The 21,631-nt window shown below is 50.9% G+C and overlaps 1 protein-coding gene and 1 non-coding gene across 2 annotated transcripts in view; both read left to right on the top strand.

The window, feature by feature from the left end:
• The first annotated feature begins 723 nt into the window (after positions 1 to 723).
• LOC119462951 (U1 spliceosomal RNA) lies at positions 724 to 882 on the top strand. The gene has a single exon (XR_005194308.1). It is a non-coding gene; the product is annotated as a U1 spliceosomal RNA (small nuclear RNA).
• Positions 883 to 9,011: 8,129 nt separating this feature from the next.
• Positions 9,012 to 21,631, top strand: part of LOC125947374 (uncharacterized) — an 84,502-nt gene continuing 71,882 nt past the window's right edge. Inside the window, exon 1 of the mRNA XM_049671959.1 lies at positions 9,012 to 9,125. The gene's annotated coding sequence lies outside the window, so the exon portion shown is untranslated. The remainder of the gene's footprint in view (positions 9,126 to 21,631) is intronic.

The following is a 21,631-nucleotide window of genomic DNA, read 5'->3' as shown; positions in this document are numbered from 1 at the left end:
AACCTTCGCCCGCTGCTGCTCAGCCGCGCTTGCTCACGACAACGTTTTGACAGCGCACGTCAGCAACGCGCAGAATTGTCGACAGCGGCGGCGTCTTGCCCGCGTTCGCACCGAACGCGCGCGGCGTTGGTGACGTGTTTATGAAGAACGTTCCAACCTTTGCCGTACACCCTATGGCGGTGTACCGTAGCGACCATAAGGCCATGGTCCCTGTGGTCATTAGTAAATAAACAACACCGGATCATATATATTTCGCATTCTTTATAGTTCAAATAACCAAATACACCATCACATCTTTAATAGTGATTGTTGGAAATACATAATTACCACCGTAGTACAGCTTCGCTGGTCTTCCATCTCCACCCCAGTGGCAGGGCTGACAGTTATTATATTATATTATTATATTATTATTATTATTATATTTTTGCATGCGCGACACAGATAATCTGAAGAAAGTAACGCAAACCGACACGCGATATTGTTGTACCCTTTATTCTTGATTTCCGCCATGTTAGTCAAAAGCTAGAAATAAATTTCGACGATATGAAAACAGGTTTTTATATATAACAGGTTTTTAGGTACAAGGCTTCTGTGTCGTAAAACTGGTTTTGTATGGTTTTGGAATTTAGAATACATCCAGTATTAGACGCGATGCACTCTTCGCAACCGGTGCCACATGTAGGGTCTTTTGAAATAGGCTGCCATCCCGGTGGGTTATTCTGCATACTTACCTGGTGTCGGGCCTGATGATCATTTAGGTCGGGGCTCCGTGCCGAGGCTAACCATTGCACTGCGGTTGGCTGAAGCGCGCCACTACCCCAAACCGGGGCAGATGGACATGTAATTTTTGGTAGTGGGGCTCGGCGTGCGCGCCAGCCCCATCCATGTTCAAATCCAAAGTAAGAACCACGGCCGCTGGATAAAAAAAAAGTGGTCGCAGTTTCACCTGAAACGCGAAGCATCAATTGCGATAGCAAATTTGTAGAGAGCTATACGGAGTAATGATTTTAGCTTTATCAGCTGTATAAACTTCGACATGCAGCAGCACCGGCAACACGCAGAACTAATGTCGACGCCGTCGGGGTTTTGCCCGCGTTCGCACAAAATGCGTGCGTCGTTGCTGACTGTTGCCGGAGCCTCTGATATTTATAATAGCACTTGGTGCCGCAGCTAAAAGTCACCTCCCTTCCCTCCCTCCCCCCCCCCCCCCCCCCCCGCCACCGCCTTTCGCGCGTAGGAAGAAGGCGCGTTTGCTCTACATATATGGTAATTGTAAAGGAGGAAAAGAAGCCTACTTCTGCAGCCCTTAAGGAAGCACGGCGCAGAACGCGCGTTTGTTCTCCGCCGTGGGTTCACTCCCCGTGAAAGAGCGCATCCCTCGCGCCTTTGACTCGCACATACAGCGTTCGGCGGGCGCGCGGCGACGATTTCATCTTCATTGACGTCATACGGAACCTCACGGCAACGGCGACGGCGACGGCGACGCCGAGGGCAGAAATCTCCTTTGGAGTGTCCATATAATTGCTATCGCAATAAAAAGGTGCGGCCCGTTGCGTGGCGCCGAAACGGCGTCTGGCCTAGTTATCCTCGCGCCCGCTCTGGCGCCACTGGGGTACAGCCGTTCAGGAGGAGAAGTGCTTCCACAGCCGCGTTTGTACGCGCGACAGTGACTCTAATCAGGCCGTAAATAACGCGTTTTATAGTTGCACATTAGGGTTGAATATTGAAGTCCTTATTAGAAGTGCCGATTACCCCACATATGCGAAAAGTCTGCCCTACGAGTGCCAATATTTTGTAGAGTGAGCCTCAATGCTCTCCATGAAGGCTGCCCGCTCGACTCACCTGAAATGAAAAGAAGTGCTCTATTACGAATAATCGGGAGTGGATTGCTTGTTTCTTCAAGGCGACTTCAAAACGATGGATCGCGTTATTTACAAGATTATTAATGCCAAGGTATCGCTCAGCGAAAACAGTCCACAGTTCCGCACCCGATCCAGCCCAGCTTCGTTCCTCTCTTCAACCGAACTCTCCTCGCACGTTTCAATATTCTCTCTGCGCTGGCAGTGGCACGGCCGCTAGGTAGTAAAATTATTGATGTCCGGAAGAATCTTCACCCCGTTTCATAGAGGCAAGAGTGCGGGCCGCTCCCGCGTTGGGACGGGAAGGCCAAGCCTCACCGCCGGATCCTGGGCCTTCTGGACAGCCCGGAGTTGATCAATCCATTCGTGGCTCTTTTACATAAAAAAGGTGCGGCCTGCTGCGTCACGTCGCCGCCTCTGGGCGAGCGCGTCTCGGCTGAGTGACAGTTGCGGCCGCTGCCTTCGCGTTCCGACAACCGCACCGTCGTTTGGCCGCAGCCAATGACAGCGCGCCCGGCATCTGACGTTCTCTGACGTTCCCTCCACAGAGCGGCGCTGGCGAGCCGGTTTCTCTAAAGCCCCTTGATGTTAGAAAGTAGCGACACTCTCCCCCCGCGCGCGCTTTCCTCCTCAATTCTCCTCGGATTTCTCCCCCTCACCGGGCCGGCGCGGCGCTGAACCCTCCAGTGGCTCGCTGCAGCCGCATTAGAATCAATGCGCGCGCTTGTTTATTCGGCCCTTTCAAGCGTTGTATGGGAATTATCCCTTGTGAAACTGTCATGAAAAGTACGTTTCCGATAGAACGTCGTGACATTTTTTTTTTTGAGGACGCTTCGATAAATAGAAGCAGAAGCGCTCCGAAAAAATGAGTACCAAGCAGTGGCTGAGCTGTTTACCTCTACGTCGCCACTTGGATAGTCCGTAACGCGGAGGTGTATTGGGTGCATGCAATATAAGCAGCGCTAGAGATAAACTAGAATTTGGTTCACAATATTCGCTCTTAAAATGCTCAGAGAAGGTAACCAAGAAGAAATGTGATAGTTTACTTAAAGTGAATTCGCCAAAATGAGTGGGCCAAAAGCCTTTGTACCAATGCCACTGTGCAAAATACGTGCTGTGTTTGCGAAACAGCCAACATAGAACTTTACACAGCGCCCTGTATTCCGACACTATGAAACGACGAGAAATTACATTCCATCACCTCTGGGAGTAACCTAAGTCTCTCTCTCAAAAAAAACAACAACAACAACAAAAGGCTGATTGCTTACACGGAAATGCTAAGACTGGCACTTGATAATTAACTTAGAGACTTCAAGATGGCAAGTTAATCAGAATGAGGGAGATTATCAGAAGCGCGTGGCTTGTACTTAATGAGCATGCGCGAATAATAATAATACCACTTATCTACAATATATTGCGGTTCATGCCTTCGCAACATAAAGTACGTAAAGAAAAAGAAATGCTCGCAGTATTGAAACTTTGCAAGGATACAATAAGCACGCAATAAGAGTAAAATAGTTCTCTTGGCTTCACAAGTATCAGGCGCAAGGATCACACGCAAACACACACACGCACACGCACACACATACACGCCACACACACGCACATACACAAACACGCACACACACACGCACACAACTACAAATATGAGTTACAGGCATTAACTCACAAATTACATACATTTGAAAACTAACGCACGCGCGAAAACAAAAAAGCTTTGTCACGGGTCGAAGAGTCAACAAAAATTTGAGCCGCACTTTAAGAAAAAAAAAACTATATGCACAGTTATCGGTGCTCTGTATGAACTGAACGAAGAGTCCGGCTATGCGAAGAGCATTAAAATCTCATGCAACCTTCATCCGCAAATATGAGGAAAGCTGCAACATTCGTCTCGCAAAGAACGGCGTGCTTAGAAGGGGCGAAATCCCTTCTCCAGATGTTATGGAGCCACTGCTTCCGACGCACGACATTCCGTTCACCTCGGGGGATATAGAATAAGGCTTGCCCTTCTCTGACCTGCTGCTGCATTGAAACGCGCAGCAGCAAGGCATTTTCACTGAAAACGAAGCTCAGATTCCTACGAAAGGATGGAAAAACTTGGGAAACACACGTTCGGAGAGCGGCAGGGCGACCACTACTTGGACTGCTCATGGCGAGCGGGAGAAACCAAAGGCGCGCGAAAGCAAGTTCCGCGCAGTTTTCGTGACGTCAGTGTCACCTGACCGGGTAGTCTCGCGCGCCGCAGCCATTCAGCGTGGAGGATGCTCTGCCTCCGCGAAAGCGGGGAGAAAAGAGGAGGTTGACCGCGCCGGCGAGGGTGTGGCGGCGTAGATCAAAGCGTGTCGCTACTTTAACATCAAGGGGCTTTAGGTTTCTCGCCGCTTTTTTTTTTTTTTTTGACGGCTGCAACAGCATTGGTACAATTCGTTTCTGACATGAAATAGTTACCAGTTAAGTAGAATCCCCTCGAACGTGTGCCTGTTTTACAAAGCTGCTCCTAGTACTAGCACTCAGCTACTGGCGAGATCGGCCGGGAGCCGCGATGCGACATTTCGAAGGTAGATAGCACACACCGACCGTATGAGCGAGACTGCTCGCTTAGCTTGCACGCTTGCCCCCATTAGAAGAGCTGACAGTTTTTCTTTTTTTTTTTGAACAGCATACATTCTTTTTTACTTGATCTTTATGTACATTTTAAATTGTGCGCCCCCTTTGCGAGCTGCAAGTCGCAGCATATTATCAATGCGGCACCGAATTTGAACCGGCGAACATGCGCGCTTCAATACGTGCGCGTAGCAAATGTATGAAGAATCAGTTTCCGCGCAATCTATTTGTGGTGCTGATTACACTCAGGAATTTATACACACAGCCCAGCATCCGCCTAACATCCCCCAGGAGGATCCCGCCCCCCACCCCCCAAAAAAACATTATTGCGGACCAACCCCCCCCCCTTCCAGCTTGCAGACAGGCACTCATCCTGGAGAGAGAGAGAAATAACATTATTAGCACCCGTCAAAAGGTTGAAGGCGATCTGAGACACAGCTCGATCCAAGTCATGTCCTTCCGCTCAGCCGTCGACCGGGATCTCATGGAAAAAATTACGCTGATCCCATGCACTGTAACCCTACCCTAGTAACACTTGCAAGATCTCTAAGACTCAGGCTGCATCGCTTCCTCACATGCTATGGGAATGTAAACACCAATATCAGACAATTAATACTGTGACCCTCTCGTCGAGATGGCACGCCGCTCTGCGCAGCTCCCACCTCGACGACCAACACTGGGCTACACAGCAAGCCTGCGAGGCGGCGAAGAGGCAAGACCTCGACGTCCCCACTTGGGAGGCCTAGGGCCAGCCAAATAAGCTGCTGTTTTCAATAAAAGTTTGTTGCTCCTCCTCCTCTTTGCGGAGGTGGACCCTACGTGGCGCTAATTTTGAGGCCCAATTTTGATGTTCAGAGCGCTGACCACAGCGCGCAGACGACAGTGCTACACTGCGACCTGCAGGGAGCGGAGAAACGTTGACGTCGCGGTGTACAAAAGAGCGCGTAATCCAAGCGCGCGCGAGTGTCGCGCAAGGCCCGCGAAAGAACACGCCGGTGCCCGCGGCAACTTCAACAGAGGGGGAGAGCTGCATACGCCTCAAGCAGCCACGCTAACACCGGCGCCGAAACGTCTGGAACGAGGTTCGACGAAGCGACGTTAACCGGATGAGAGAGAAGAGAGCACACGCGCGCGCCGAGGACTCCTTCTCACCCGGCGAGCCGAGAGAGATAACAACAGCGTGAGCGTGCGTGAACAGCATGAGTCATCATCACCCCCCCTCGAGAATGTTCCGAAAGCAGCGGTCGAAGGTACGAGAAAAGAGTAGAAGCTTCCCAAGCTTTGGCCGTGCTACGGAATCACAACTCCGATCGAATGTTCGAGAAGGACCGTCGCGGCTATATAAACGCCGTGCGAGCATTGTCAGTTAGGAATCCAGGAGTTCCAGTGAGGAATCAGGAGTGCGTCCGCACAGTGAAGTGATGTAACGTGAAGACCGAGCGTCTGCGGAAGAAGGGGATTCCCCGGCAAGTAGTCGACGAGTTCATCGAGCGTCTGCATTTCCGGAAGAAGTTCCTTTCTTCGAGATTGCCCCCAAGTTACGCCGAGACTCGTCTGACCTCCAAGACCAACCAGCCGGTGAATACGATTGGACATTAGTGTTCTATTTATTTTGTATTTACGTGTTGGACCTCTTGTGCTTGTCGTTATTTTTCTGTGCTTGTAATACCCATCTGATTTGTATGTGTTGTGTCTCGCCTAAGTGTGCAAGGTGTGTGTAACTGCCTTGTGTGAAGAATATATTTTGTTGTGTTTTGACAACTCTGGGCTCTGACTCGGTCTTTGGACAGCAACCGGCGTTTCGCTGGCGCACCAGAGGGCCCACTCTTAATTGTCCTGCTTTCGTGGGATTATTTTCGGAAGCTGATAAGTCGGCTTTGAATTTAGTCCGGCGTCTGCGCCTCGTTCACCGGGGTCTGTGACAATATTTCTGGCGTCCGCGACAGGACCTTTCTGGTGCAAATTGTGTGTCCATAGTAGGGAGAAAGAGCCTAGGGTCGTTTACATTGCTATTGTAAACGATTTTGAGTGTTGCACCACGTTTCGCTAACTTGTGTGCAGAGAGCAGTTCGATTGTTGAAATCTAGGCAGATATTTTTTGCACGCGGCTAGATTTTGGAAGGGCATTATGGATCTTGAGAAATTAGTTGCCCTTGGTGAGAAGATGGGTCTTTCCGGAGCGGAACTACGGAAGTGGGTTAGCCAGAAGGAAAAGAAGCTCTAGAAAGAGAGAGAGAAGGCTAGCGGCCGAAAGGGCCAAGAGAAAGAGAGCGAATGGAGCGAAGAGAAGAAAGAGAAGCGAAAGAGCGACAGATAAAAGAAGAAAGAGAGGCATGGAGCGAAAGAAGAAGAGAAGCAAAGGAGCGACAGATCAGAGAAGAAAGAGAAGCTGAATAGCTGAGAGAGAAAGACAGAGACAGCATGAGTTAGAACTCGAACGACTTCGATTGCAGCAGCGTACAGACGCTCCCGCCCAGGCAAGAGTCGATAGCACTGAAAGGGAAGAACTAGTTTCCGTCTGAACCCAAGCAAACTGCTTGTGGCATTCGATGAAAGAAAGATGATCTGGATGCTTACTTGCACAGATTTGAGACAGTTGCTAAAAGCCAGAATTGGCCAGAGGATCAATGGGCCACTGCATTGAGCACGTGTTTGAGTGGCGAAGCACTTAGTGTGTACGGTAGGCTGACGCCAACCGATGCCCTCTAATTATGGAAGGGTGAAAGCTGCTTTACTGAAAAGATTTAGGTTCACCGTAGAAGGCTTCCGAGATAAGTTTAGGACTGGTAAGCCAGCCGATGGCGAGACGCCACGCAATTTGCCGCGCGGCTCAGTCACTATTTTGATAGGTGGACCGAACTTTCAGAGACTGCACAGGAGTACGGTGCGCTTAGAGAGCTTCTGATCAAGAGCAGTTCCTCATCAGTTGCCACCCGAGCCTGTCTCTCTATCTGAAAGAAAGGAAAGCTAAAACGCTTCAAGATATGTTGGAATTGGCAGACCAATTTTTGGAAGCACAGGGAGGCACCAATCTCTCCAAGATCAGAAAAGAGGGAGCCAGAGGCTGCAAAGAAACCGGTCATCCGATGAAAGGAGAAACCCTCCGAAGCCTGTTCCGAGGTGTTATCTTGTAACCGACTGGCCACCATGCTAGCAGTTGTCGTACAACTTTACCGCGCACCAATGAGGTTAAATGTTTAAATGTGGCGAACGGGGCACAAAGCCGATTCATGTCGCAACGGAGTGAAGAAACTCCCCAAGCATCCTGTGTGTATGCCCCTCCAAAACATCAAGAAGAAAACATAAACGACGGCTTTGTAGAACTCCAAGACGGAAAAAGAATTCCGGTCGTTAATGCGGTGATGACACAACGCCCAGAATTTCCCGATAAGGAATGCCTGTACTTGCGGGGAAAATCGCAGGGAAGCAAGTCACGGTGTTACGAGATTCCGGCACCAGCACAGTGATCGTGCGAAGGGACTTAGTAAAAGACGAGGAGCTCACGGGCGAAACCACTTTAGTTTACCTGATCGACGGTACGGTTAGGAAGCTTGCCGAAGCCAACATTGAGGTCGATACCCCAATTACAGTGGAATGTCACTGCGCTTTGCATGGACAACCCACTGTACGACCTAATCATAGGAAACGTCGAGGGAGTTCGCGCCCCAGACGATCCGAAACCTTTGGAAGAAGAGTCGAAGATCGAACCCTCGACGATTGAAGAAGCTCGCGGAAAACCATTCACTGCCGTCGAGAGCACCGTGGCAGCGGACAACCGAACTCAAACAAAGGTTCAGGCAAAACTTTCCCAGCTCCTTTCCGCGCAATTTCCGAAAAAAACCGACCGGGACCCATGACCACGCTAAACACTACTATAGAAAGACCAAGGACAGGAAGTTCAAATTTAGAACCGTTGACGATTATCCGTGGTGCAAAGCGTTTTGATTGAGTGCACCGAGTTTTTATTTATGTATCATGGACATTGTGTTTGTTTGTGTTCTGTAAGCTACCCTGTCATAGTTTTGTATATTGTTGCACATGTTATACTTCAAATGGTTGCCTTGTTACGCGAGATATGTTTTTGTATAGTACAAGTGTAACTGTTACGTGAGAGATGTATTATTGTATAATATAAGTGTACTAGTTACCCTAGCGATGTGTTATGTGTAGTCCAAGCGTACTTGTGTGACTTGTGTTTGTATTCGAGTATCGCAAGTGATGTGTGAATTGTGGTGGACTGATGATGGACTTACGGACTCGTGTGTAGTGGACTTTTGTGCGCGCTTCTTTTGTGTTTTTTTGAATATTATTGCATAATATTCTTAAAGTGGGGGGCAGTGTCACAAAAGAGCGCGTAATCAAAGCGCGCGCCGAGTGTCGCGCAAGCCAGCGAAAGAACACGCCGGTCCCGCGGCAACTTCAACAGAGGGGGAGAGCGCATACGCCTCAAGCAACCACGCTAACAACGGCGCCGAAACGTCTGGAACGAGGTTCGACGAAGCGACGTTAACCGGAGAGAGGAGAGAGCACACGCGCGCGCCGAGAGTCCGAGACTCCTTCTCACCCGGCGAGCCGAGAGAGATAACAACAGCGTGAGCGTGCGTGAACAGCATGAGTCATCATCACCCCCCCTCGAGAATGTTCCGAAAGCAGCGGTCGAAGGTACGAGAAAAGAGAAGCTTCCCAAGCTTTGGCCGTGCTACGGAATCACAACTCCGATCGAATGTTCGAGAAGGACCGTCGACGGCTATATAAACGCCGTGCGAGCATTGTCATTAGGAATCCAGGAGTCCAGTGAGGAATTCAGGAGTTGAGTCCGCCAGTGAAGTGATGTAACGTGAAGACCGAGCGTCTGCGGAAGAAGGGGATTCCCGGCAAGCTAGTCGACGAGTTCATCGAGCGTCTGCATTTCCGGAAGAAGTTCCTTCTTCGAGATTTGCTCCCAAGTTACGCCGAGATCGTCTGACTCCAAGACCACCAGCACGGTGAATACGATTGGACACTTAGTGTTCCTATTTATTTTGTACTTTACGTGTTGGACTCTTGTGCTTGTCGTATTTTCTGTGATTGTTAATACCCATCTGAATTTGTATTGTGTTGTGTCTAGCCTAAGTGTGCAAGTGTGTGTGTAACTGCCTTGTGTGAAGAATATATTTTGTTGTGTTTTGACAACTCTGGGCTCTGACTCGGTCTTTGGACAGCAACCGGCGTTCGCTGGCGCACCAGAGGGCCCACTCTTAATTGTCTTGCTTTCGTGGGATTATTTCGGAAGCTGATAATGTCGGCTTTGGAATTTAGTCCGGCGTCTGCGCCTCGTTCACCGGGGTCTGTGACACGCGGTAACCGCAAGACACGTCCGTGCGTTTTCGTCTATGCAACTGCCGGCGCTCAGAGTTGCTGCCGCACTATATTCATGGTTAATGGACATCTAGAGGAATATACGAGTATATATCTTTTATGTGTTGTTTAAGGGTATTCTGTGTCTATTGTTTCGCATAGAAAAAGAAAAAAAAAACTTTGTGAAATCAAACGCTGTCTTTTATGTTGTTGCAATTTTCAAACGTGGTGACAAGTACCATCGGTGTTTTATTATAGTATTGGATTTATAATCCAGCGTTCGTTCGTGCGCGCCTTTCTCTGTCCGCCTGTCAACACTTTCGTTGCAGTATTTTTTGCGCAACAACATAAGCTCGACATGCACCAACAAGGACGAACTCCCTTGTAACCAGTGGTTTAATATACTTGCTTAAAGGTTCATTAGGGTACTTCTTGAGCTAATTAGCAGCTTTTCCGTCCCCATTTCATTAAGAAAGGTGTTCGGCCTTAATTAAATAAAACAACGTGGTAAAAAAGCGGGTAAGTTTGCACTCGGTCGCGCAAAGCTCAGGCACAGCAAAAATGTCGATCCTCAAGTCTTACAGGCTGCTACTGCTAGGTATTAACTTGGTTGCTGCTAGGTCTTAACTTGGTTTAACTTAACTACGCATGTAGGAGGGTATTCTCGAGCGATCATTTTCGGAGGTACCTTCTCTTTCGCGACATTTCGCGTTACTAGCGCTGGACGCGTCGGCGCCTACGAGCGACAGCGCTCCTGGCATGCCACAAACGCAGGCAGGCTAACCAAGTTTGATGCAGTGCCAAGAACGCTGCTGCTTGGCGACGCCGAACGCCTTGGAGGCTAGCCGCTCGATATCAATCGGCCAGCTTCTCTGTGTCTTAAGCTTTGCGCGGCCTAGTGCAAGGTTTCGCCTTTTATTGCGATAGCAATTTATGGACACTCAAAAGCAGATTTCTGCCGTCGGCGTCGCCGTCGTCGTCGCCGTAGCCGTCGCCGTGAGGTTCCGTATGACGTCAATGGAGATGAATCGTCGCCGCGCGCCGAACGCTGTATGTACGAGTGAAAGGGCGCGAGGGGCGCGCGCTTTTACTGGGAATGAACGCACGGCGGAGAACAAACGCGCGTTCTGTGCCGTGCTCCCTAAGGGCTGCAGAAGTAGGCGTCTCTTTCCTCCTTTACAATCACCATATATGTAGAGCAAACGCGCCCTCTTCCGACGCGCGAAAGGCCGTGGGGGAGGGGGGGGGAGGGAAGGGAGGCGACGTTTAGCTGCGGCACCAAGTGCCTATTTATATCAGAGGCTCCGGCAACAGTCAGCAACGCCGCACGCATTTTGTGCGAACGCAGGCGGCGTCGACATTAGTTCTGCGTGTTGCCGGTGCTGCTGCATGTCCAAGTTTATACAGCTGATAAAGCTAATATCATTACTTCGTATAGCTCTCTACAAATTTGCTATCGCAATTGATGCTTCGCCTTTCAGGTGAAACTGCGACAACTTTTTTCGAATTGTCTTCACACTGGCTAGAAACAATGGCTTAGAGACATGAAGTGCTAGCCTGGCACTCGAATTTTTTACTATCTATTTCTAACTAAACGTCTTCACAATTACTAGTGCGTATAGCTTAGAACATCAAGTGCTGGCCATCTTGAAGATGTCTAACTATAGGTGACTTCTAGCCTGCTCAAGCTGTACAAGCTAGCTAGTAGCCAACATTGTGCTTCCTGGATGAGACACAATGCAGTGCACCTGGAAGTGAATTTCATGACATAAATGGCGAGCTTACCGCAGATTAACAACTGCCGTACCAGATGAAAACCAGATTTTTGCATTGTGTGATACAAATGCTTTGCTTTATTTCGTCTTATGTACACCCTCCTCAAAGTTATCAGAAGAAGAGAAGCGAGTAAAAATCTAAATTTCATCACCGCCTAGGCACAGGTTGATACTACTCCAATAGTTGATACTACTCGTAATATCATCACATTCCTGACTCTGTGGTGAAGCAGCGACAAAATTTAACTTATTCTCATTTTTTTGTGTTCCGAAATATTCTGAGCGCGGCTGTACAAACCCGTGTTAACGTAGTTGCGTGAATGTTGACGATGCGCCATACTTATGCCAGTTTTATTGCGATAGCAATTATATGGACACTCAAAAGCAGATTTCTGCCGTCGGCGTCGCCGTCACCGTAGCCGTCGCCGTCGCCGTCGCCGTGAGGTTCCGTATGACGTCAATGGAGATGAAATCGTCGCCGCGCGCCAAACGCTGTATGTGCGAGTGAAAGGGCGCGAGGGGCGCGCGCTTTCACGGGGATGTGAACGAACGGCGAAGAAACGCGCGTTCTGCGCCGTGCTCGCTTACGGGCTGCAGAAGTAAGCGTCTCTTGCCTCCTTTACAATCACCATATATGTAGAGCAAACGCGCCTTCTTCCGACGCGCAGAGGCCGTGGGGGAGGGGCGGGAGGGGGAAGGAAAGGGAGGCGACGTTTAGCTGCGGCACCAAGTGCCTATTTATATCAGAGGCTCCGGCAACAGTCACCAACGCCGCACGCATTTTGAGCGAACGCGGGCAAAAGGCCGACGGCGTCGACAATAGTTCTGCGTGTTGCCGGTGCTGCTGCATGTCCAAGTTTATACAGCTGATAAAGCTAATATCATTACTCCGTATAGCTCTACAAATTTGCTATCGCAATTGATGCTTCGCCTTTCAGGTGAAACTGCGACAACTTTTTAAATGCGTAAGCATTTTTATGCCTACCCAACAAGGAAACCCATCCGTCACGTAAGACGATCGCTTTCAAGATAGGGCCCGCAGCAGCAAGCGAATTCGCCTTCCCTGCTGCCTCTCGCTTCAACGCGAAATTAAGCGCCGAGACCACAGCGCACACGAAGCTATCAGCACTCGGCGCACTCTGTCCGCATCGCAGATCGCTTTGAAGATATCGCCCGCGCCATCGCAGCCGGAGTACGGTTGATCACGGTTCGTAATGGTTCGACGCGAATAGATAAGGCGTTAAACAGCGATAGCGGCTTAGAGTGATCGGAACATCATCAACACACCAATGGCACCGCCACCTGCAGTAGTTTGCTTGCGTCAATTCCCCTTGCGCCGCCGTCCGCAACAGTTCGTGTCCCCGCAACGCTGTGTTTTTATGCCAGTCGGATCAAGTTTCATAACATTGATAATGACACCTGGATGCGTGAAGACGAGCAAGTGGCGCATTGCTTACACATACTTAGACAACTCCCAGAGGAGCTTCTGCGTGAATTTTAACAGCGGAGCTGTTCTTAGTCGACCCTTCGCCGCCTGTCCCGCGTCACGCAGGTCACGTGACAAGAGAGGATTAGAACGGCGCTGGGGGAGGGCAGGTCACTTGACCGGCAGAGGAGGAGAGGCGTGCTGGGGAAGGAGGGCGACCAATTAGAGGGCACGCGCTGGGTGGATGGAGCGACCAATGAGAGGCCGCGCTGGTTGCGGAGAGGCGATAAGATAAGGTGTTTCTGTGCGCCGCGCCCTTTCAGATAACGCGCAACGCTGCTGCCGACGGCGTCCGCGTTTCCCCGCGTCCGAGATGTCCGTGATAAAACCCCTTGATCTTGAAGGCTCATTCACACCGGCGACTGACAGTGGTCGCGCGACCAAGTTGGTCGCAAAGCGACCAGTCGCAAATGGTCGCAATGGTCGCTTTTCTCGAAAAGCGACCATTTTGGGCCAGTCGCTCACTGCGCGATTTTTTCAGTCGCGCGACAGTGGTCGCAAAGCTGCTCAAAAAATCAGCGTCGCGCCGAAAGTGATGTGTGTCGTCGTCCACGCCAAATGCAATGTCCGCGTCACGATATCCAGGCTACAGGCCGGTAATTGGTGTCTTGTCTTGTTATTCTGGGACGCAGCAGTTGCAGCAACGTGTCGAATGTACGCGGTCGCATTCGCTGGAAGCTAAACAGCAGGAAAAGAAAGCACAACACAAACCCTTTTCCAGCTGCCGTTCGTTGGATGAGCACGCCACCCAAAGGTGAACAGCGGGTGAACAGCTTTGCTTTAATATTATGCACCGAATACACGCAATGCGAACTAGAAATTACAACTTGCTCTCGATAATACTCGTTGTCATGCGCACAAAGTTCGGGCAGGAGGCGGCTTGCGTGGCCGGTCACTTCACGCGAGCGGAGGCACGGGCGCACCCACGAGCGTCGCGTTTTCTTCGGAGGCTTCCGCGCTGCCACAGCTGACACCCCGGCGGAGCACATCAGCACAGGGACGACGTCTTCCTGTTCGCTCGAATCAAAATCCATGGCTGTTGCCGGAACGCGAAACCAATTTACACAGTGCCAGCGAAGTGCGCGCTAACTGCGTAGATCCCTAGAATTCTCGCTGAAGAACGAGAATGTCCAGGATTGCGACTTGCAGGTCGCGCTCAGCCGGGCTTGCCGGTGTGAACATCAGTCGCCTTCGGTCGCTTTTGTTCGCGAGTCGCAAATGGTCGCGCGACCTCCTCAAGTCGCCGGTGTGAATGAGCCTTGAAAGTAGCGACACTCTCCTCCCCGCCGCGCTTTCCTCCTCGATTCTCCTCGCCCGCCGGCTACGCGCGCTGCACGCGGCCCTCTATTGCGCCTGGGCTCCCGCGGACGGGCAGCAGAATTCGATGGAGGCGCATGATTTTGGGCCAGTTGCGCGCCCCAGTGATGTAGAAAATTTTGAAAAATGGTGATAACAGCATGGAGAATGCTGAAGGCAACGTTTATGAGGAGGTTGTTGCATATTGTCACGAGCGGCGATCCTGTGGTCGGTGCGTGAACGATGACGACGACGACGGGTGGTTCTTTCTGGTGTGCACGCGCTCCCCTGAACGATTGCTGCAGCGCTGTGCGCCTTACCCTGTAATATATCCATTGTATATATATTCTCCCCGTAACATCTTTGGTGGAGGTGCGGGGTACGCTCGCTACAACACCGGGAACTGGATCTTCGCAGCGGACGGCGCGTTGCTGCCACCACAATGACCGACCAAGCGACCCAGTGTGAGCAAGACCCGTCACCGGTCATTCTCTTGCACCCTCGTGATCCCGGGACATTCAACGGCACCAGCGGCGTGGACGTCGATGCATGGCTGGCAATGTATGAGCGCGTCAGCCGCACTAACAAGTGGGACCCAACCATAATGCTGGCGAATCTCATCTTCTATTTGCGGGGCACTGCGCTACTCTGGTTCGAGACGCATGAGGCAGATCTGACGAGTTGGGACGTCTGTAAGCAGAAATTACGCGATCTATTTGGGAGACCTATCGCACGACAACTAGCGGCCAAGCAGGAGCTCGCAATTCGTGCTCAGACGTCCACGGAGCCGTACATCTCGTATATTCAGGACGTGTTGTCTCTGTGCAACAAGGTCGACAAGGACATGCCTGAAGTGGACAAAGTGGGCCACGTATTAAAAGGCATAGCCGATGACGCATTCAATCTGCTACTGTGTAAGAACTGCTCAACGGTGGAGTCGGTCATCGCTGAATGTCGTCGTTTTGAGCTGGCCAAAAGTCAACGTATCACTCACCGCTTCGACCGACTTCCTAATACGGCTGCCACGTCCTCCTGCGAAGGTTTCGCCACGCTTCGGCAAGCGCAAGCTCCAGAAAACGTCACCAGGATCGTCCGTCGAGAACTCGAGGCCATGGCAACCATTACACCTCATGACGGTATGCAAAGCAACAACCTGGCTCCGATTTCGCTAATTCAGGCCGTGGTTCGCCAAGAGGTCGCGAATATGGACATTTTACCCACCTTTGATAACGGTCATACTGCTACCAACCCGGTCGCCCCTGTCGTCGCTGCTGCAAGACCGAACACGACCTTCAGGCCACGTTATCGAAATCCAGCCGATTGGCGCACACCTGATGACCGGGCCATCTGCTTCACGTGCTCTAGGATTGGACACATCGCCCGGCGTTGCCGCAGCCGCTGGCCCACGTCCTATCGCCCAAACACTTACAATCGCCCGGACCATGCACCATATGCCCCGTCCCGTCCTGAGGCCTCAAGTGCTGAACGTCCTCCTGGGGAAAACCGGATCATCCGCTCACCATCGCCCCAGCGCCGTCAGTCCCGCTCGCCCCAACCTCGCCACTCTCGGTCTCCCTTTGGCCGCCTCTCGGAAAACTAGCCAGTGCAGCCCCCGGAGGTGACGCTGCATTTACGACCCGGCCTGAAAATCCTCTGATTGTCCCTTATACCCGATGCAACCTTCTTGAAGTACTGGTTGATGGTGTGGCAGTTACCGCTCTTGTTGATACCGGCGCACAGATTTCTGTAATGAGCTCGAGCCTCCGGCGCCGCCTCCAGAAAGTCCTGACGCCCGCGACTTCACCTACCGTCCGAGTAGCCGACGGGAGTACACCTGCCGTACTTGGAATGTGCACTGCACGCATCACTATTTCTGGTCGCCACACATCTGTTCTTTTGCTGTTCTAGAACAGTGCCCCCATGACCTCATCTTGGGAATCGACTTTCTGTCCACACACGCTGCCCTTATCGACTGCTCCGCGGGCCTTCTCCGGCTAGAACTTCCTTCGTGCCCCGACAACGTTGATGCCGGCCCACCCCGCCTACGCTCCGTCGAGTTTCTTCGACTGCCTCCGCAAGCCGCAATATACGTCCCGCTGTCAGCCTTTCCGCCCCTACCCGACGGCGACTACGTTGCCTGCCCTATTCCTGAGGTTGCCATGACACGCAACGTCGCGCTACCCTATACGGTAGTGACAGTTAGAAACAACGGCACCGCCTTTCCCATCCTCAATTTTGGCTACTCGACGCAAGTTCTTCCTCGCGGCATATCACTCGCTCATCTGACCCCATTGGCCGGCCACACGGTTTCTGCCCTGACCACAGAACCTCCACCGGATTTTTCACCGCCGTCATCGCAGTCAGGTTCGTCCTGCGACCACTTCGCCCGCATGATATCAGGAGACCTCGCTCCGGCACAGTCCGCTGCCCTTCGCCGCGTGCTGGTTTCCTACCAGGATATCTTTGACTTTGGCGACCGTCCTTTGGGCCAGACTTCCGTCGTCACCCATCGCATTCATACCGGCGATGCGAGTCCTATTCACCGACGGCCTTACCGTGTGTCAGCTCCGGAGCGTGCTGTCATCCAACAGGAAGTGGAGAAAATGCTGGTCAAAGGCATAATTGAACCCTCATGCAGTCCTTGGGCCTCTCCCATCGTACTCGTGAAAAAGAAGGACAATAGCTGGAGATTCTGTGTAGACTACCGCCACCTTAACCAGATTACCAAGAAGGATGTGTATCCTCTCCCGCGTATTGTAGACGCACTGGACTGCTTGCACGGCGCCAGATATTTCTCTTCCATCGACCTGCGCTCAGGATACTGGCAAATTGCTGTGGACGACCAAGACCGCGAGAAGACCGCCTTCGTGACTCCTGATGGCCTCTATCAATTTAAAGTGATGCCTTTTGGCCTATGTAACGCCCCTGCTACTTTCGAGCGCATGATGGACTCTCTTCTTCGAGGCATCAAGTGGTCCATATGCTTTTGCTACCTGGACGATGTTATCGTTTTTTCGACTACGTTGAAAACCATCTCACTCGCCTGTCCACCGTCCTTGATGTTTTTCGCCGCGCTCGTCTTCAGCTTAACTCGTCGAAATGTCGCTTTGGGCACCGTCAAATCTGCGTACTCGGCCACCTTGTTGACGCTGCAGGCGTGCAGCCAGACCCTGACAAAGTCCGCGCGGTTAGTCAGTTCCCTACTCCACGGTCGGCCAAGTATGTCCGCAGTTTTCTTGGCCTGTGTTCATACTTCCGTCGTTTTGTCCAGAACTTCGCGGAAGTGGCCCGCCCTCTAACTGGCCTACTCAAGAAGGACGTCGTTTTCACTTGGGGTCGTGACCAAGCGGACGCCTTTTCATCGCTCGTTGCCATCCTAACGAACCCACCTGTTCTAGCACATTTCGACCCGTCAGCCAGCACGGACGTTCGTACTGACGCCAGTGGCCACGGTATAGGCGCCGTCCTTGCACAACAGCAGCACGGCCTCCACCACGTGGTCGCCTATGCAAGCCGCCTTCTGTCGCCATCGGAGCAAAATTACTCTATCACAGAACGCGAGTGCTTAGCACTCGTCTGGGCCATCGCAAAATTCCGTCCGTACCTGTATGGCAGGCACTTTTCAGTTATTACAGACCACCATGCGCTTTGCTGGCTCTCCTCGCTCAAGGATCCCACTGGTCGCCTTGGCCGTTGGGCACTCCGTTTGCAAGAGTACTCATTTTCTGTTTTCTACAAATCTGGACGGCTTCACCAAGACGCTGACTGCTTGTCACGATACCCGGTCGATCCCCCTGATACACTGGAAGATGAATCTGACACCTTTGTTCTGGCCATTACAGACTTCGTCCACATAGCTGATGAACAGCGCCGCGACTCATCTTTGCGGCCTATTATAGACGGTCTCAACTCGCCACACCCTGACCCTTCCCTACGGATGTTTGCGCTCCGCAATGACACCTTACACCGCTACAACGCCCGGCCTGACGGCGCTGAGCTCTTGCTTGTTGTCCCCGCGCATCTTCGCTCTACTGTTTTGCGTCAGCTTCACGATGCACCGACGGCCGGACACCTAGGCGTGTCACGCACGTATGATCGCATCCGTAGGCGCTTCTTTTGGCCTGGTCTCTACCGTTCTGTGCGACAGTACGTTGCGGCTTGTGACCACTGCCAGCGACGCAAGACTCCTGCCCTACTGCCTGCTGGCAGCCTTCAGCCCCTCTACATCCCTGATGAACCGTTTTTCCGGGTGGGACTCGATCTTCTAGGGCCTTTTCCCATGTCAACCACTGGCAATAGATGGGTTGCAGTCGCTACTGACTACGCAACGCGGTACGCTGTTACACGAGCACTTCCCACCAGCTGTGCTACTGATGTAGCCGATTTCCTTCTTCACGACGTCATCCTGCGCCACGGTGCTCTTCGTCAGTTAATCACGGACCGCGGCCGCTGCTTTCTGTCTAAAGTGGTCGACGACATTCTTCGTTCTTGCAAGACCAATCACAAGTTCACCACTGCGTACCATCCACAGACAAACGGCCTTACTGAACGCCTCAACCGTACTCTCACAGATATGCTTGCTATGTACGTGTCTGAGGACCACCGAGACTGGGACATTAACTTGCCTTTTGTGACCTTCGCCTACAACTCTTCTCGTCACGACACAGCTGGCTATTCACCTTTTTATCTACTCTTTGGCTACGACCCACCATTACCTATGTACTTCATGCTCACGCAGACACATCCTCTGCCTATGCTCGTGATGCTCTTGCCCGTGCTGACATCGCCCGTCAGGTTGCCCGCGATCGCTTGTCGGCTTCACAGGTCAAACAAAAATGTCTCTATGACCGCCGACACCGGGAGGTGAACTTCCCTCCGGGCTCGCCCGTCTTGCTGTGGTTCCCGTCACGTCGCGTTGGCCTATGCGAAAAACTCTTCTCCCGTTATGCTGGCCCTTACCGCGTCGTACGCAAAGTCACTAATGTGACCTATGAAATCGCTCCGCTAAATCCTACGTCGGCCTCTGCAACAATCGCGAGTGACATAGTCCATGTCTCGCGTCTTAAACCGTACCACTCTCGGCCCGGGCCCTAATTGCACCGGGACGGTGCTTCTGCCGCCGGCGGGTAATGTCACGAGCGGCGATCCTGTGGTCGGTGCTTGGACGATGACGACGACGACGGGTGGTTTTTTCTGGTGTGCACGCGCTCCCCTGAACGATTGCTGCAGCGCTGTGCGCCTTACCCTGTAAATATATCCATTGTATATATATTCTCCCCGTAAATTATTATATTAAACAATATTAAAGCTGTATGAATGACACACACTGATGTAAAAGGAGCTTTGAGGCGAGTTTTATACTCCAGTTATTTTTTCTGCCACATGATACGCTGCTTTACTTTGTGCATCTGATCTAGTATTGCTTGTGGCAAATCGCTCTGTGTTTGGCAGTTTTTTCTCGCATGTGCGGGCATGTGCACCGCAGGTATTATATTCAGCGTGCCTTCTTATAATGAATTACTGACAAGTGCATCGTCCGTCCATGTGTTTGTCTCAATGTCAAAGTAGCTTTTGCGCCGTGGTTTCTGCGTTGAATAGGACGGTTGCGCAATTTCAGTGCGATGAAGCGGTGCCGGACACCACTCATCGCCCACAATAACTGAAGCTGAGGAAAGGTATTTACAGATTATTCTTTAGGCGACGGTGTCAATGAAGCTTAAAAAATACTCGGTATATATATCGGAGAAGGCATTCTATATTTTTAGGCAAACGAAACGCCTCTGGATAAGGTATTTTGATAGTTCACACCAACATAGCGTTAAGTTATGTAGTAGGATAGTTAAAATTGTGATTTTGATTAGCGGGGGGGGGGGCCCTATTGCCGACGCATTGTAGATTGCGGGCAAGCATGCGGTGGTGACAGGCTCTGCATAAAGAATCATAGTGTCGTTGGCTGCGTCGTTAAGCGACCGAGATCATTATTGCTGACATTATTAGAGGCGAGACAAGGAGCAAGCAGCAGCAATCACGACTGTCAGTTCGAGGTTCATGCCGCTGTCGAAGGGGTTTCCTGTGCTTCACGACAGGTCGGTGGGAGAAAATTGTTGGAACTACGTTGGGCTTCAGCTTTCTTTTTTCCAAGTTCTTGTAATATGCGCGGCTCAAATTGGTCTTCAGTGAAATGTAGCTAAAACATTTATCGAAGAGTAAATCACTCAGGGAGGATAATTAAAACGTCCTTTATACAAGTACAAGTGGCTAATACGCTGAACATTATTGCCTACATAATATTCCCTGCATTGCTACATCATAACCATAATCAGTATTTATTGTTCAACCTTTGTAATCAAAGCGCATTGATACAATTACATCGGCTCGTGTTACATGGATGGAAAAGGTTTACCCACAGAACAAAACCGAATAATGGTGATTGTAACGCATTCGCTATTAAAGCGAAGATTCCCGGCCTCCGCCTAGCAAAGGTGCACGATCACGTCGTGCACATTGGCTATATCCGTGAGCAAATGAAATAATAATCGTCACCCACTCATGCGTGAATGGCAGCCCAGTTCAAAGCAAATTCAAGAACGGAAAAAGATTACCAGGTGTCCTTAGCTATCGCCTAAAAGGCGCGAATGCGAGTCTTGTAAAATCTACTGTAATTCACCTCAATCCACACTAATCCACCCTCACGCACCTTATTCGACTTTAATCCACTCTAATTCTCCTTAATAGACCTTAATCCACCTCAGTGCACCCTAATACTCCTTAATAAGCCTTAATCGACCTTAATCCTCTTTAATCCATCTTATTCGACCTTATTCGACCATAATCCTCCTTAATCAACCTTAATTCATCTTAATCCGCCTTCGTGCCCGTTAATCGACCTTAATCGACCATAATCCTCCTTATTACATCTTGATCCACCCTAAACCACCCTAATCCAACTTAATCCTCCCTAATCGACCCTAGCCCTCTTTATTTAGCCTTAATCCACATTAATAGACCTTAAATCACCTTAATCTAATCATTAATCAGTCATGAATTTACTTTACTAATCAATAATCTATTATACACGGCTGGACATAATGTGGCTCGCTTCTGGCCTTCATTAGGTCACGTTACTTTCTGTACCTTAAACGCTCCCCTTGAAACAGATCCAACTAAGGGTCTCGCCTTAAAATGTGGACTAGTTGGCGCTCATCACCTGCAATACCACGGGTATACTTCCCAATTTTTTTCAGGCCCTGCATTCATTGTATATGAATGACGGA

Source organism: Dermacentor silvarum, chromosome 8 (assembly GCF_013339745.2).
Source record: "Dermacentor silvarum isolate Dsil-2018 chromosome 8, BIME_Dsil_1.4, whole genome shotgun sequence".
NCBI classification, from domain to species: Eukaryota; Metazoa; Arthropoda; class Arachnida; order Ixodida; family Ixodidae; genus Dermacentor; species Dermacentor silvarum.
The sequence above is the reverse complement of the archived record's forward strand: the minus strand, read 5'-3'. Positions and strand labels throughout refer to the sequence as shown.